Below are 16,369 nucleotides of genomic sequence, written 5' to 3'. Positions count from 1 at the left end.
GGGCTAGCATAGACACACATGGAGACGGTAACCTGAAAAGGTGGACGACGACACAAGCCATCCTCCACTTTTCATGACCCAGTTCTTCAACTGATGCATCAAAATGGTAAACCGAGTAACCCAAAATTTCCAATTTTATTGAATTATTCCAAAACAATCTGATTCCACTGCTTCTACCTTGACTATCAACTGCACATGCCTTATCATAACCCAAAGTAGCAGCTAAATCTTCTACCCTGGGTCCTCCTATTTGTGTTGCAACAATGCATAATAGGGTCGGGTCAATCTCTTCACTAATTTGCGAAGTTCATGGACTATCGCGGTGTTGTTTGTCCCGCGATAGTTCCACCATAGTGCACTCATTGGGCACGGTGGCGCCCCTCCAAGGAGCCCACCAAATTATTCGATGATGAGTTTATTCCATCCTTGGCTCACTCCCTCTTGGACCTCTTGAGATATTTCTTCGGGGGCAGACTCGGTCTTTCCTGTTGGGACAATAGCAAGTGATTACCATTAGGATCTGAACTTGCACTTGTAGCATCGCCGTAGTATTGTTGCCCAGTTAGGTCCTTTTGGACCTCTTCCTGCTAGGGTCCTCCATTGTTAAGTCAGCACATACCACTTATGGGTCTTCATCCTCCTCTGACTGATTCCCACCAACATCTTGGTTTGTCCTGTCCCTGTTACCTCCAAATCGGCCATCATGCCTACCTTCATGGTATCATCGACTACCACCAGGACCTGCTCCCAGGCGCATGAACCAAGAAGCATAGATATCCTTTAACACCATAGCTAACTTAGGGTGGATTCCATCTTCGTGCTCCTTAAACAGTGTCCGAGATGTCCACAAGCAACACACCAGTCAGATAATCGCTCATATTTCACCCTATAGATTTGATGCTTTGAGTCCCTAATCATCGGCACCGCCTTCTTCAAAGGCTTATGAACATTGATCTTTATCCAGATGTGGTAAAAGTTGCCTCTGAAGCCATGGGATTGTGTCTCCACAAAAAGAACCTCGCCCACTTTAACCTCGAGAGATGGAACCAAGTTGGCATACATGCTAGGAACATCGTGTATCTCTATCCAAATAGAGTATCTAGCTTGACCTTCGAGGGAGGTATAGGGTTATTCTTATGTACCATGTACTTCATTGGTTAGCGTGCAAACGCGCACCCTCTGGGGGTAACGGTGACGCTACATAAGCCAACCCATTTTGTTACTGATTTAGTACAACTTTATACTAAGTCGGCGACAATTAATATGGAATGTTGCTGATTTAGTTCATCTTTGTACTAAGTCAATGATAATTAATATGGATTGGAGGGAGTACCCCTTTTTATAATTCATAAATATTTTTAAAATTTGTGATTTTTCATAGAATAAGAATAATTTTTGAAATCCACGAATAATTTTTGAATTCGAGTATATTTTTTGAATTAGCGATTTTCCGAAATTCATAACATTTTTTAGTTCACAAACAATTTTCAGAATTCTTGAACATTTTACGATTTGGCAAACATCTTAGGAAATTCACAAGCATTTTCTGAATTTGCGACAACTATTTGAATCAGTGAACATTATTTGAAATTTGCGGACATTTTTTGAATCAGTGAGCATCTTTTAAAGTTCAAAACACTGTTTTGAAACCATGAACATTTTTTGAATACATGACCATCTTTGAAACGTGAGAACATTTTCCAAATTCACATACATTTTTTGTATTTGCAATTTTTTTTGAAATTCTTGATAATTTTAGAATTTAATTATAATATACAAATAGAAATAATAAAACAGAAAAAGGAAGGAAAAAACAAACAGGGGCCCCGCATCCCCATTTAGGCCGGACCAAACCGCGTGGGGGTATGCGTTTGTGCGCCCCGCACCGCCCATTGCACAAAATATGAGAGAGCAACTAGTTGAGGAGTGCTCCTTCGGGATCCTCACAATGATCTCAGCCGCTGCAACGTGTCGTGGCCTGGGCGCTCCTTCCAGTTTTTTATTTTTCCGCATGCATTTTTGTCTTTTCAGATGGAGTTTTCTGTTTTTTCGACTTTCCGGTTTTCCAGCAGTCTTTCTTAGCTTTTAGATAAATAAAAAAAGGAAAAAAATTGCATGAAAAATGTGTTTTTTGCGTCCTTAAAAAGCACAGTTTTGCTTCCACGAGAGGCATGGCTTTGATTTCGCGAGAGGCACGGCCATGCCTCTCAGAAACAAAAAAAATATGCTTTTTTCTTTCTGTGAGAGTCACGGTTTTGCTTTCGCCGGAGGCATGGTTTTGCTTCTGCCAGAGGCACGGCCGTGCCTCTTGGAAACGAAAATATGTGTTTTTGTCTTTCTCGTAGGCACGTTTTAGCTTCCACGAGAGGCACGGCTTTGTTCCCGTGAGAGGCACGACCATGTATCTCAGAAACGAAAAAACTCTTTTTTTCTTTTTTGTTTCCTTTCCTAAGAGGCGCGTTTTTGCTTCCGTGAGAGGCATGGCTCTCGCAAACGGGTCCTGTAAGAAAAAATCATGCTCCCGGTTTGGTTTTCTCGTCTGGTTTTTTTCCTGACAAAAAGATTGTCAAAACCTATCAACATGGGATTTTGAAGATCTCGGCGTGAATCCAACGGCGAAAGCGATTCGAGATTTTGATGCATAGTTTAAGAGATAAAATATTTTGAATAAATGAATCTATGAAAAAAGGGAAAACTCGTATGTTGCCACAAGTGGCGCACATGCAACACGCCATTTTGTCACAACATAAGAAGGTGCGAGTGGTCTTTGAAAGGAGTACTCCTCAATTAGTGATTTCGCAAATACGAGGACCCGGATCGGATTATCCCCCATCCACTCCCTCATCGCCCCATGTGCGACGGGGAGGGCGCCTTAGCCGCCGCCACAAGCTCTCTCCACCCCACGCCTCCTCCCTCGCCGCCGCCACAGGGCACGGCCGGGCAAAGCCGGGAGGGCGGCAACGACAAGGCTTTCTCAGCTTCTCGTGCGCTGGTCCTGCGGTGGGACAGTGTAACACCCCTAGTGTCATGCTACAGTAACTCCACACTAATGATGCCATGTCATCATTACTTAACTAAGCCAAATTGCCACTTGTTAAAATCAAAGCCAAATTCAAATTTAAAGTAAAGTCAAGTAATATATTTCTTCAAACAGTAAAATAAAAAAGTTCATTGCATTACATGTAATTAATGAGTAATTGTCAAGGTGAAATCAACTTTTTTTATAAAGTACTTAAGTACCCTAAAATAATTAAAACAGCAGCCAAATTTTAAATAAATGCATTTCAAAATTATAAAAATTACTAACTATTTTATTTAAACCCCAAACTTTTTGTGGCAGAGCCTAAAATTGCATTGTGGTTTATGGACCAAGTTCCATATTTAATAAAAGTTATCTGCTTTATAAAATTTGAGGCAAAATAGAAATCTATATATCTATATCTCTCCCTAATAATAATAATAATAATAATAATAATAATAATAATAATAATAATAATAATAATAATAATAATTATTTTTTAATAATAAAGCACAGATTGGGTCTTCGGGTTCACCGTCACAATACGCTTCTTTCCGTAAGTTTACGCTTTCAGTTTCGGAAAAACCCATATTCGAGGTGGTACTAATTTTTTGCTTAGGTAATTTTCGGTTTCCCGTGAATTTACATCCTAATTGTTGAGCCTACAAACGAAGCAGCCCATATGTTCTTTGCCGCTGCATGCCTTCTAGCCCATCGTTTGTTTGTTCTTTGCGCTCAAGTTTTGTACATTGCCGGCCTGCATCTCTTTTTCTCAAAAAAAAAAAGACCTAGCTCTGAGTTGAGAATCTTTCTTCCATCAAATAATCCCACCTCGCTACTTTACATCTGATCTTACCAGTTCATATACGTACGCCCTAGAAAATCAACAAACGGTCTCCAAAATCAAGAAGGAAACAAATCAAGAAGGAAATGAGGGACAAGAACAAATCAAAGAGAAGAGAGCCCATCTGAAGATACAGGGATGAAGCCACTGGTGGTGGTCTGCCGAAGATACGACTCCTCGGGGTCAACACGAACAGACGAAGCGGCGCGGGATCTAGGCCGGACCAAGGGGCATGCGCAGGTCGCGGAGGTCGTGGACGTACGAATCGGGCCAGATCCGAGGCTGCTGGCACAGGGATCTTATGGTCCCCGCCGCCGACGAGCTTGCTGGAGCCAATGAAGGGACCCGCGCGCGTTGGCCGGCCTTGCTCGCCGTCGGCCGGCCTTCAGTGGCGGCGGCTCCAGAGCAGGCTCCCGGCAGCAGGAGGCGGTCTCGGCGCGGCGGACGAAGACGGAGAGGCATGGCGGGCTCCCTGGAGAAAACGTGCGAGACAGAGAACGAGATTAGAGAGAGAAGAAGGGAGAAAGCCGGGGAGAGAGGCAACCTGACCTGCGTATATCCAGTGAGGCAATGGCGGAGCGAAGCTTTTCAGGGTGGCCCGGCGCAGTTGGAAGAGGCAGCACCGGGAGGTAGCCTCAGGGCCCCGACGGGTGCGGATCAGCTTGCAGGAGACAAGCCGGGATGGGTGAGACCATGACAGAGGTAGGAGATAAGGGAGATGGGTTACGTGCCGGTCGCTCGAGCCTAGCGTTGACACGTATTGTTTTTACAGTTTGTTAAATTCACATATAGATGTTTTTTAGTTTTTTAAGGATGTCACATCTAAACTTTCACAAATACCGCAACAACAAAAAACAAAAACAAAAAACTGAGAAAAAAAATAGACCACAAACATAGTGGACATCAGGTTAACTATGTCACATCTAGATGTGTCCTAGACAGACCATGTTTTTATGCATTTGGACATATTTTGTCATCCGGGCTGTCCGCCGACCGGTCCAGACCTACTATTTAGCACAAAACAAAAACAAATGCGAAGGGCTTTGCAAAATTTATTTTAAATGTTTTTTGCTGGTTGATTATGTTTGGAGTTTCTTTCTTTGTTATTATCTTCATTGCATTGTCAGTTTCTTTTATCTGGTACCATTTTGTAGTTATATATGTTTTACTTATTCACTTAGAATATCAATGTCTTATCAGTGTATCGGTTCACTTGCACAAGGATCTTACCAAAACATCCAAGTTTCCCGAACATAAAAATTATGTCATTTCGGTGGAACAAAGAATTTATCTCTAGCACGGTGAAACAAATAATTTATCTCTTGCACTGAAATTATGTTTCTTACCAACAAGAATGTATCATTGCAGTATTTTTATTATGTTACGACTAATTGTTGGGTTGGGTTGCTCCATTAGCAAGAAGTCAATTTTTCAGTGGAAACATAGCTGCAAGGATGCGGTATTTCAATTTTGAGGTTACTTAAGCTTTTGGATTTCAGATTTAGTTGCCATCACGAAACTGGTATGCAATTGAGTTGCACTTGCGCACACATGCTGATTTCTAAATTTCGCACAGTACTATAGTTGTGCTCCTCTAAATATCTTATATTTGAGCACAATCTTGCGGAATAGTTACAGTGAACAAATATCTTGCATTTGATTGATTTGATTTGTTAGTTTTTTGAATGGCACTGCCCCTATTAGGCTAAGTAGAAACACTATACCGGGAATAAAGTACATCAGGTTACCTTTCATGAGGTCTGTGGAATTTTTGTAATTTGCGGTATGGTATTTTTAGAATTATTTTGGGTACAAGGAAAGAAGTGACAGAGAACTGCAATTGTTCCGTGGTAAAATTTACTGAAATTAGTGTTTCTTTTCAAGATTATATTATTGTTTGCCCATTTGTTCCTTGGATGATCTACTAATTTTCTTTTCTATTCCTTGCGGATAATTTGCTTCAGTTCATCAGACTACCTGGGGAAACATGCTCATTGTTTTTTTTTTGAACTTCAAAACTTCTTTATTAACTCAACGTAGGAATCTCGTCAGAAACAGTACTGAGAATACAAATTGGGGGATCTAAGTCCCAAAAAACTGAAGTACGATTATTAAGATCTAGCTTAGCAAGTATATGGGCTGCCCCATTAGCCGTCCTCCTGACCCAAGTGATCTTGAACTTCTCCCTAGTTCGGATCAAATTCTTCACCTCTTCTACTATTTGTCCCACCGGCGATAAGTTGCGTCCCTTTTCTCCAATCATCTTGGCTACCACCTGTGAGTCCGTCTCCAAATGCAGTTTCTGAATACCTCGTTGGATCGCCAACTGCACCGCTTTTCGACACGCCAGTATCTCGGCCGTCTCAGCTTTTGGACAATCTGGAAGAAAATGGGACGCCGCCCCTCGGAATGCGCCGTCTTCGTCCCTAAAGATAACACCGGCTCCCCCTCCCGTTCCTTCCTTGACCATGGCCCCATCTACATTAGCTTTCATCCAGCCACTGTCGGGTGGTTTCCATCGTTCTTTGATGACTTGCTTCACTGTCGGAACCGGGGCCTCATGGCCTGCCCTCCACTCCTCTATCAGTCTCTTGACTCGCGTCGCCAACTGTGCCAGATCTTCAATCCTTCTTCCATTCCGCGTGTCATTTCTAGCAAGCCACAACGCGTAAAGGCCCTGTATCAACAAAGACTTCGAATCCTCGTCCGCCTCTGTCAGCCACTGTAACAACTAGTCCGTGAGTCGACTCTGGGAGCACATCTGGACAGGTGGGATCGCCACCCTCACTCCCAACACCGAGCCCAACTCTTTCCAAAATAACACCGAGTGCTCGCAAGACCAGAACCGGTGATACAATGATTCCTCTCGCCCACAAGCCGGGCAGAACACCCCGGCTTTGATGTGTCGCCGCAGAAGCTCTGCCCCTACGGCCAATCCGTTCTTCATCATTCTCCAAACATGTATAATCGCTTTGCCAGGTGCATTGACACCCCACAACGCCATCCACCCCTGGTGCTTCGCAACAGACGACGAAGAGCCCGGCTGTCCGGTTCTTGCTCGCCTCTTTTCCATGCAGAGGTGATAGGCCGAACGGACAGTGAACTGCCCATTATTTGTAAAGTTCCAGGCGGGGATATCCGCCATACCATGGCCTCCGATGGTGATCTGGAGTATGTTTTGCACATCATCTGGGGAAAACATTACATCCAGCTTGGCGCGATCCCACGCGTCTCCGTCATCATTCAGCAGATCGCAAACTCTCGTTACTCCATGAACATACACCTGGCCCAGTGGCCGAAGATGACCTTGTCTTGGTATCCAATTATCATGATGAATACGAATACTTGTACCATCACCCACTCGCCATACCAGTCCATCCATCAACAGATCCCTGCCATATAGAATGCTTCTGAACGTATACGAACCTCCACTCGGGCAGGTAGCATTGAGAATAGATCCGTTTGGGTAGTATCTAGCCTTCAACACATTGGCACAAAGTGAAGCCGATGAGTGCAGCAACCTCCATGCTTGTTTTGCTAGTAGAGCCTGATTGAAAGCCTCCATATCCCTAAAACCCATTCCTCCATCTTGCTTGCTCATGCACATTTTCTTCCATGCTATCCAATGAACCTTCTTTTCCCCGTTTGCTTCACCCTACCAAAAGTTCGAAGAGATAGAAGTCAGGTTCCCGCACAATTTCTTGGTGAGTTGGAAGCAGCTCATGGTAAAAGTTGGGGTTGATTGGAGGCCAGATTTAACCAACACCTCCCGCGCTTTCTTTGACAAACCCTGTCCTTTCCATCCAGTAACCTTACCCTTGGCACTTTCTTTCACATATTTGAACGTTCCGTCCTTTGAGCTACCCACCACCGTAGGGAGAAACATGCTCATTGTTTATCTAAAGATATATTGGGCATCAGTCCACCTGTCATGAGGTCTCTAAATTTTTGAGGCATGTTTATTTTCTAAATAATTTCTTGCAGATACTATGCTTGGACTCACAAATGCATGTAGTGCTTCCAGATGTTCTTCATTTTTTCTCTGTTATTCCTCTTTCAAGTTTTTGGTCCTTGAAAAATATAGTACTTGCTAGGTTTCTAGCTTTACTTTTTTTGTAGTACAAGCTAAATGTATATACCTGAATTTACATATCAGAGTGTTTGAGTTGATTAAGAGTATGAGAGACAACAATTTTCATCCTCAAACAACACCCGACATCATTAATTTTTTTAGTTACCAATTGAAACACAAGGCAGTAATAGCACAACTTAAGTGTGTGAACATATCATTATAAAATGATTGGCCGGATTATGTTTTTTATGCATTCTAGAAGTGGCATTTCTGTGAAATTACATACTAGCTTTGCATTTTTCTCGGAACACTATGAAATTTTGTCGGAGAATATTTTTGCTCCTTTTCCATTGTTCGTTGCCCATTCGTCCCGTTCTGCTCCTGTTTGTCATGAGTAATGTGATGTATTGAAATAGAGGGCACAACCTTATGGGGCCTTTTAGCCATGGGGCTATTGGGCTAGAGGCATGTGATATATTTTTCTCCCGTTGCAACGCACGGGCTCTTTTGCTAGTCTATATCTATATCTATACCTACTAACAAAGCAAGGGGCGTTTCTCCAATTATTTCATCCGTTCACCATCGAATTTTTTTTATATCCGAGGTGGTACTAAATTTTTGTGGTCCATGTGCTAGAAAAGGAAAAAAAGAATTTTGGAATTTCTTATGTGGGCCCGCAAGCGCTAAGGCCCAGAGAAGCCACCCACTGATATCCTGCCCACTCGGCAGGAAGAACTCATTTGCCGCAGAGGGCGGTATATAGTTGGAGCTTCGCATAGGTAGCCCAACGTTGGTCCGGCCCATTTTCTTTTTTTTTGTTCTTTTTCTACTTTTATTTTTCTTTTTTCCCTTCCAATTTATTTTTACCTTTTTCCCATAAATTTATTTTTTCTTCTTTCAAAATTTCGTTTTTTGTACAAATTTTCATTAAATCTTCAGAATTTCAAAATTTGTTCCCATTCCCAAAAATATTTGGAACTTTGAATTCTTATTCTCATTCCAAATGTGTTCGAAATTAAAAAAAATGTTCGCAGTTCTTAAAAAAAATCCAAAATTGCTCGGGAATTTTAAAATAAATTAGATTTTTAAATAATGGTAATTGAAAAGTACTCCTTTTTATTGAAATGTTAAAAAATTCAAAAAATGTTCGAGATTAAAAACACATTTCTGAAATTGGTTTTGAATGTTAAAAACAAGTTTCCATTTTCAAAAATTGTTCACAAATTCAAAAAATTATCATTTCTCCGCCTTAAAAATGGTTACTATTTTCAAAAAATGTTTGTGAATTTCAAAAAATCTTTCTAGTCGAAATTTTGCCTGCCTTTTTCCAGGACTAACATTTTTTTTCAAAAAATATGCTCGCATTTTTATGGAAAAATCAGGAGGTCACCACAACCTCGACAAGGAGGCGGAACTGAACAAAAAAAAGGCATGAGTTCGGTAGTGGCCGCCACTCCGACCAACCCCACTACTATAAAGATCTCGCCGGCCAAAATGACCCGCAAGAACACTACATCTCTCCGCGTTATTGCTCCACTCTTGTGGAGACCATTTTGATGAACACATCAATTATCTCTCCCGTTGCAACGCACGGGCATATGAGCTAGTCTCCCCTAATCTTTTTTCTCCCTAATATTTCCCTAATAATAAAGCACGGATTGACTCCGTGGGTTCACCGTCACAATACGCTTCTTCCTGTGAATTTACGCTTTCAGTTTTTTTCACCTATATTATTTTCTACATCCGAGGTGGTATTATTCATGTGATCATGTGGCTCACCACGCACAACTGTTCCGTCTGGAGGGATTCCACCCATGAGTTTTTGGTACGTACGTTTACTAATCCGGTGTTCTGTCGTTCCTATTATTAATCAGGAGGAAGCGTTTTGGTACGTAAAAGATCTCCACACGAATAGGAAAAAGCAGTTGGTCAAGGACATGAGACGGACCGGGTTGAGATCAACCTACCACGCCTACATATAAAAATAGGAGGGGAGGCGGCGGCCAGAGGTAAGGGACAAGGAAGTGCCCAGCTCGTCGGCCAAATGGAGGAAATATTTGGGAGGGCCTGTTGCCGTACGTGAGGAAGAAGATAGGAGGTGGGTCTTGGGCACAGAATCGCCGCGGACATGCAGGGGTCGGGTACTTTGGCGGTGGTGCTTGGAGGGCCTCAGATGAAGACGTGGCGCAGGGGGCAGAGCGGTGGTGCACAGACGACAGCGATCGGTGGCGGCAAGCAGGGGAGCTTCGAGCCACGGACAGCTGTTCCAGTCCCTCGAGGCGATGGGCCGGCGAAGACGGCCACAACATCCTTGGTGGCTATTTCTTTGGAGTCGTCGACGAGATTATGGATTTTTGTAAAGGAGTTGTAGCGTCATTGGCCACCTAAGCCTTTGTCTGGACCGACAACTGGACACCAGTTCTTCTGAGGAGTGGTTTCTGATCTGGTGGGCCTTCTCTTTGGGGAAGGAGATCCCAAGACAAAGGAGTGCGGGGCATGGCCCTAGCCGATGGCCCATGACAGCACGGTGCTCACAAGTAGTTTCCTTCAGCTGCTCATGCATGACTTCAATGTCTGTGGATTTTGGGCTACACAATTAACATAAAAAACTGATTCCTGTTCGTTCCACACAACTAGCAATCCTCCTCTCCTCAGCTACACAACAACAAAAATGTCCAAACTCCAATCACTAACTTCGATCTAAGTGGCGGTGAGTTTGTTCTGGATGTAAATCACGCCTCCCAGATCCTACTCTAATCGATTCACACATGTGTTGATGTTGGTGAGCACTGCATGATGGATTGTAGTGCGGGACTACTAGCCATGCAGTATGCATGTAGCCACGGACTCGCGGTCGCCGTTGTAGCAGTGGTAGATGAGACCTGCTAGCTTTGGCACATAATTGATGACACTGTCGACGATAGCGATGAGCAAATCAGGATATTTATAGTTCTATATCTGCATGTTGAGGTATGTTCACCATGGGCAACCCGAGCACCACGCTCACGGTTCCACCATCGCAAACTTCGTGGCTGGCCTCCTTATCTTTGTTATGTTCTGAGTCGGAGGCAATTGTGCGACCCAATAGCCGACTTTGGATGTTGTCAAGCACCATCATGTTCTTGGTATGCATACCAGCACCGCTGAGGGCTTAGCCAAGTTGATTTTTTTAGCAATTTAACAACAAAGGGCTAGATATTGTTATGGGATAAATTTTGATGGATAAGATTTTGGCAGGGTACAAAACAGTGTAGGTGAGACGGGATGACACGGAGAATGGTATGCAAAATGTATACAAAGAGAATGCTATGAAAAGTGTGTAGACAGAGTTTCATACATTTACATTGACCATGATGCTTTTGATTGATTATATATTATGCCTAACACATTTGTTCACTCATTATTTACTCTCTGTTCATCAAAATTTATTTATTTCGTACTACACTGTAGCATGTTCGAGGGATGGATGCAAGGAAAGATGGCCATGATGCTAGCTGACAACACTCGCTAACTCTAGGAGTTTTACATACCTTTTCTCTAACTAAAAAAGGAGTTCCTTACCGACTACTAAGCCTACCAGTTATAGAAAATGGCTCTAAAGTCAGTACTGAACTTACTTTATTGTATATACCTCCATAATTTTCCATCCAAGATACTAAAGTTTATTGATGATGCTTTGTTTCAGGATATGCATACAAGATATTTGCAGTACAGCTCAAGGCAGATCGTAGATTACATGGCTAAGCAGCCCACCTGTTTTTTGTAATTGTTTGTTGTGTTATTTAAATTAAATTGGTTTATGTATTCTGCTGGAGCTGTCAACATGTCATACTAATTTCAGAAGAACAATTTCTAATTTAATGGTTAATGTATTGTTGGTCTAAAATGAAAATCCCAAACAAAACAGTGTCACAATTTGTATTTATGCAATGAATAATGAAAGTTTCAAATGCCAAATTTGAACTAAGATTTTTGGAATAAATTGTTGTCTCTAAAGCTTGTCTCATGTAAGCCATCAACTAAATGTATTATATTGGCATGAATAATTGTTAAGTGCAACGAGTGGTCAATTTTATTTGATTTTGAATAAACAAGGTGGGCTATACATTATATGATCTTAGTAGCTTGATTTGAACCCGTTGCAACGCACGTGCCCTTTTGCTAGTCTCTCCCTAATAATAAAGCACGGATTGGGTCTCCGGGTTCACCGTCGCGGCGTTTTTAAACAAAGGTTCCTGTGCTTTTTAGGAGTTAACCCGCAGTCTATCCATACACAAAAGAAAAAACGGTTCGCTGGAAAACAAAAAAACAAAACACCCGTACGCAGAGGCCTCCCGTATGCATCTACCTCCTCGATCCCTCACCCGTGCCCAAGCCACGCCATCCTCGCGCCGTCGCCGCCGCCGCCACACCTCCGCCATCTCGCCGCCGCGGCCGCACCCCTCCATAATTGCGAGGAGAGGCGTGGAGGAGAGGCTAAACCGGCGGCGGCCTTGCAAGGGCATGCGGTGGCGCGGTCGTCAAGGACCTGTTGAATCTCGCCGGATCCGGTGGGAAGTGGCGCTCAGACAGTGGATCTCCAAGGAAGGCGGCCGGAGCTCGGAGCACGACGGTTGGCGGGCGCGGCATGGCATCGGGTAACTCTACCTCCTCTGCTGCCGAGCGCGTGAATCGCCTTCGTCTCCTCCACCCGGCCGGCAAACCCAGCCACCGAAGCTTCCCCTCACGCACCTTGTCCCTGCTCGTCCTCCTCTTGGTTGGACCGGGCGCTGCTCGTGCGCTCCTTCACCTCGCGTGGACGGAGCAGAAGGGGGCCGGGGCGACGCGAGCGAAGCAGAGCAGCGCGGCAGGAGTCAGCGAGCATGGGGGCACGAAGCAGAGGCAAAGGCGGCGACTGGCCACGGACTTGGCGCGATGGCGGTGATCCGATCGGGCGAGAACGAGGCAGGGGCGATGTGGTGGAGGCCCGGCGGCGCGGCTTCCTGCGGGTGCCATGGCGTTGGGTGGGCTCCTGTGCACATCCGAGAGAGAGGTGAGAGCAGAGAAATCACTACCGTTCCAAGGTCTCTGGTCTGGGAGCTTGTGAAGAAGAGCAAGTGCTTCTTGATCAAGCAGTTTGGCAACAGCAACGCCAAGGTCCAGTTTCACAAGGACCCAACAACCTCTACAATGTCCGCTACTACAAGTTCTCAGGTCCATAGCTCTTCACACTTGCACTGTTCTTGGCGGGCTCAAAGCTGTTTATTAGTTCCTCTACAAGGCGCTAACTTGCTGTGGTCTGATGTGGTTTTTTAGGCTTAACAAACAGCAAGACCGTGGCGGTCCAGCCATCAGCGGGAGAGGAGAAGGCTGTTGTCCTGTCCACGAGCAAGACCAAGAAGCAGGACACCCATGCCAAGCTGTTGCACAAGACTCTAACGCGCAAGCAGTTCTGCAAGATGGCCAAGTCTGTCCAGAATCAGGTACTAACACAACAAAAATTCTTACTTGAAAAGTTAGAATGCACATGTTATGCTTGTTTCTATGCTGCAACTCATTTGTATGTGCACCTGCTCTTATATACATTTAACTGTTTTGTGGATTGTACTATTAACATTTAAGAAGTTTTTCTGTCATTGGGAAATCTGTTTTGGTCTTTGTTTATAATTGGTAACGAAAGGTATTGTTGTGATGAGCCGTGGCGATAAGGATACCAACGGATCAATTGGTTATTCAATGAAATGCTTTTTACGCTTGGCATTGAGCTCAACCGATTAAGAAAATTGTTTTTGTTGTATATATTAGATTATTGTGTACACAATTTTCACGTTAGTGAGCACATATTAGATTACTTTCACCCGTTGCAACGCAAGAACATGGAGTTATTCTCATGTTAAAGTTTCCAGCGATAAGAATGGGCTTAGCCAACATCGCTCAGCTGCTGAAATTGCAAATTTGGTGTAGTTATTCATGGTAGAAATTCCAAATTAAGTGGTATATTTTGCCAGATTGAGAAACTGCATACACACCTTTGTCAATGCGCAATCTAACATCCGTCAGGTGCTGATCAGAGGACTACTAAAGTAGGGAAACACACTTAAGTTTGTTATCCAGAGTTTCTTCAGAAGCTAAACATCAGTGACATTACAAGTGGGCTTCCTCATTTAATCCAAGAGATCTATCAAGTTGCAAAGATAACAACAGTGAACATGAAATATCTAAAAGCAAATGACCCGAGTATCCTCTACTACTTTGGTTTAGGTGCTATTTATCTTGCTCTGTGTTGAAATATTTTTATCTTCCGTAGATGCAAAGCATCCAGAATGTGATAAATCATTCACTGGATAATGGCATTTATATGTGGTTCCAGTCTTTTCACGGTGCAGGTGAACATGAGAATTCTATCAAAGATAAGTGCCCTTTCAAGATTGACATTGTTCTTTCTTCAGTGTAGATGCATGATATTACATGATTAAACATGCCAATTTTTTAAATTGATTTAGTTGTCTATATTATGCTCTATGTGCTATTACCAACAAAAAAGTACACCATAATATAAGATGTTATTACATGGACGGAGGGAGATTTTTAGCCTGCAAAGCAACAAATCTATTCCCAGTGTGGCAATAATGTGTTTGCACCAGTTAAGGAAGAATTTGTTTTTCACACTGTAAGAAACACTTCATGTTTCTTCCCCATCATTTAAGTGTGCCATTCTTCTTTGTTCATGTTGCTAATAGGATATATTTCATTATGATGATGTTCCATACTGCTCCTATGGAGTCGCTCTTTGGACTGTTGGACGCGTATATCCAATGAAACTACTTTTCTGGTTGTTGGCTGGAGCTATCACTATGACTGAAAATTTCTTTTCAGTCAAGAAACCAACGATATGTCAACACTTATCAGCAGTTTGCAATCTTTGTTAGACTATGCCTAAGCCAACGGTTAGACAATGTTAGGCAATGTACAAAACATGGACATGATTTATGTAGATTGGGCAGTCCCTTCAAACTGCATTTTTCAATCTTGAGTGGACGATTATATGTTTTCTTATAGAAAATTGACTATATGTTTGATGAATTGACTGATTATTTTTGCCCTATCAGATTAAACTAGGTCTTAATTTGAAGGTACAATTTAAGCTGCTGGTACTGGTTTGTTTATTGTACTAATTATGCTCTTTAGACATAGACATGTTGTCTTCATTATGAGCTGGGCATAGATCGGTGACCCGGTTAATCCTGATTTATTGCAACATATGTTTTCTCCACACACGTCTAAACAATGCAACCTCTTTTTAGGTTGTGGAAATATGATTCGGATGGAGGTTGATGGACTAGAGCAATTAAAGGGATGTGATATTTTCTTCTCCCGTTGCAACGCACGGACATATGTCCTAGTAATAATAAAGCACGGATTGGGTCTTCGGGTTCACCGTCATGTAACATTTATAAATAAATCCCTGTGTTTTACATAATTAAGCCGCAGTACTATTTGAAGTGGTCACAGAGAAAAACGTTTCGTTCTGCCCAGGCTCACCCGTCGTTGGAATTTCTACCCCGAGAACGCGAGGGTTTCCTCCGCGGCCGCCGCCGCCGCGACCCCATATCCCGCCACTCCATGGCCCCAGTCCTCGCTCCGCAGCCGCCAAATCCGGACGAGTTCGTCGCCCTTTGCGCCGCCACCCCGGCAGCCCCTCTCGTCGGCGACTACCACGGGTGCGCCTCCCTCTCCCTCGAGACTCCATCTCGACCTCGAGGCTCCAGCGCGACGCCACCTCCTGCCGACCGCGACTCCCTCCAGCGCTGCCGACGTCGCCCTTTGCATCGCCACCCCGGCAGCCCCTCTCGCCAACGACCACCACGGGGGCGCCTCCCTCTCCCTGGAGGCTCCATCTCCCCAGCGGCCTTCCCTCCTTTGCCCCGAGTCCAGGACCACCAGTTTGGTCAAATTCCCTGTAGCCGCCGGTCATGATCGGCCGCACCGCCGCCCCTGGTCGACGCTAACGCCGCGGCGGACAGCGGGCTGCTGTGATGATGCACCGGGGTGTAGCGCAGCTCGGAGGCCTGGCTGCTGTGGTGGTGTTGGTCGTGGTGGACGGGGAACCGGCGGCAGGGAAGCCCTGACTTCTGTATGCAATGCCGACCTTAATGACAGATGTTTCTGTGTTTGTTCTGGTGCCGTGGCTGCTTTGATGCATCAAATCCCTCTGCTTCCCGGCGCCTCTCCATCTCTTCCAGATTGATTTACAACTGGGACCGTCCCTAACAAAGTCTGCACATCGATCTGCTGTAACATTGGCTGGGTTTTCTCTCCTCGACTCTACTAACACTCTGGAGTTACAAGCAATTACATCAGGTAGATATATCTATGTTTTACAACTGGGACTGTCCCTAACAAAGTCTGCACATCGATCTGCTGTAACATTGGCTGGGTTTTCTCTCCTCGACTC

At 44.0% G+C, this 16,369-nt stretch overlaps 1 long non-coding RNA gene, 1 other non-coding gene and 1 pseudogene across 2 annotated transcripts; 2 read left to right on the top strand and 1 right to left on the bottom strand.

The window, feature by feature from the left end:
• Window positions 1-3,759: 3,759 nt before the first annotated feature.
• Window positions 3,760-4,582, bottom strand: LOC119308321. The gene is made up of 2 exons (XR_005150037.1): window positions 4,413-4,582; window positions 3,760-4,335 (listed from the first exon to the last, which is right to left on the bottom strand). It is a non-coding gene; the product is annotated as an uncharacterized LOC119308321 (long non-coding RNA).
• Window positions 4,583-13,596: 9,014 nt separating this feature from the next.
• LOC119313254 lies at window positions 13,597-13,683 on the top strand. The gene has a single exon (XR_005151621.1). It is a non-coding gene; the product is annotated as a small nucleolar RNA R24 (small nucleolar RNA).
• A 2,454-nt stretch (window positions 13,684-16,137) lies between these two features.
• The window catches only part of LOC119308320, a 9,354-nt pseudogene continuing 9,122 nt past the window's right edge, over window positions 16,138-16,369 (top strand).

This window comes from Triticum dicoccoides, chromosome 5B (genome assembly GCF_002162155.2).
Source record: "Triticum dicoccoides isolate Atlit2015 ecotype Zavitan chromosome 5B, WEW_v2.0, whole genome shotgun sequence".
Taxonomy (NCBI): Eukaryota; Viridiplantae; Streptophyta; class Magnoliopsida; order Poales; family Poaceae; genus Triticum; species Triticum dicoccoides.
This window is presented reverse-complemented; position numbering and strand designations above follow the sequence as displayed.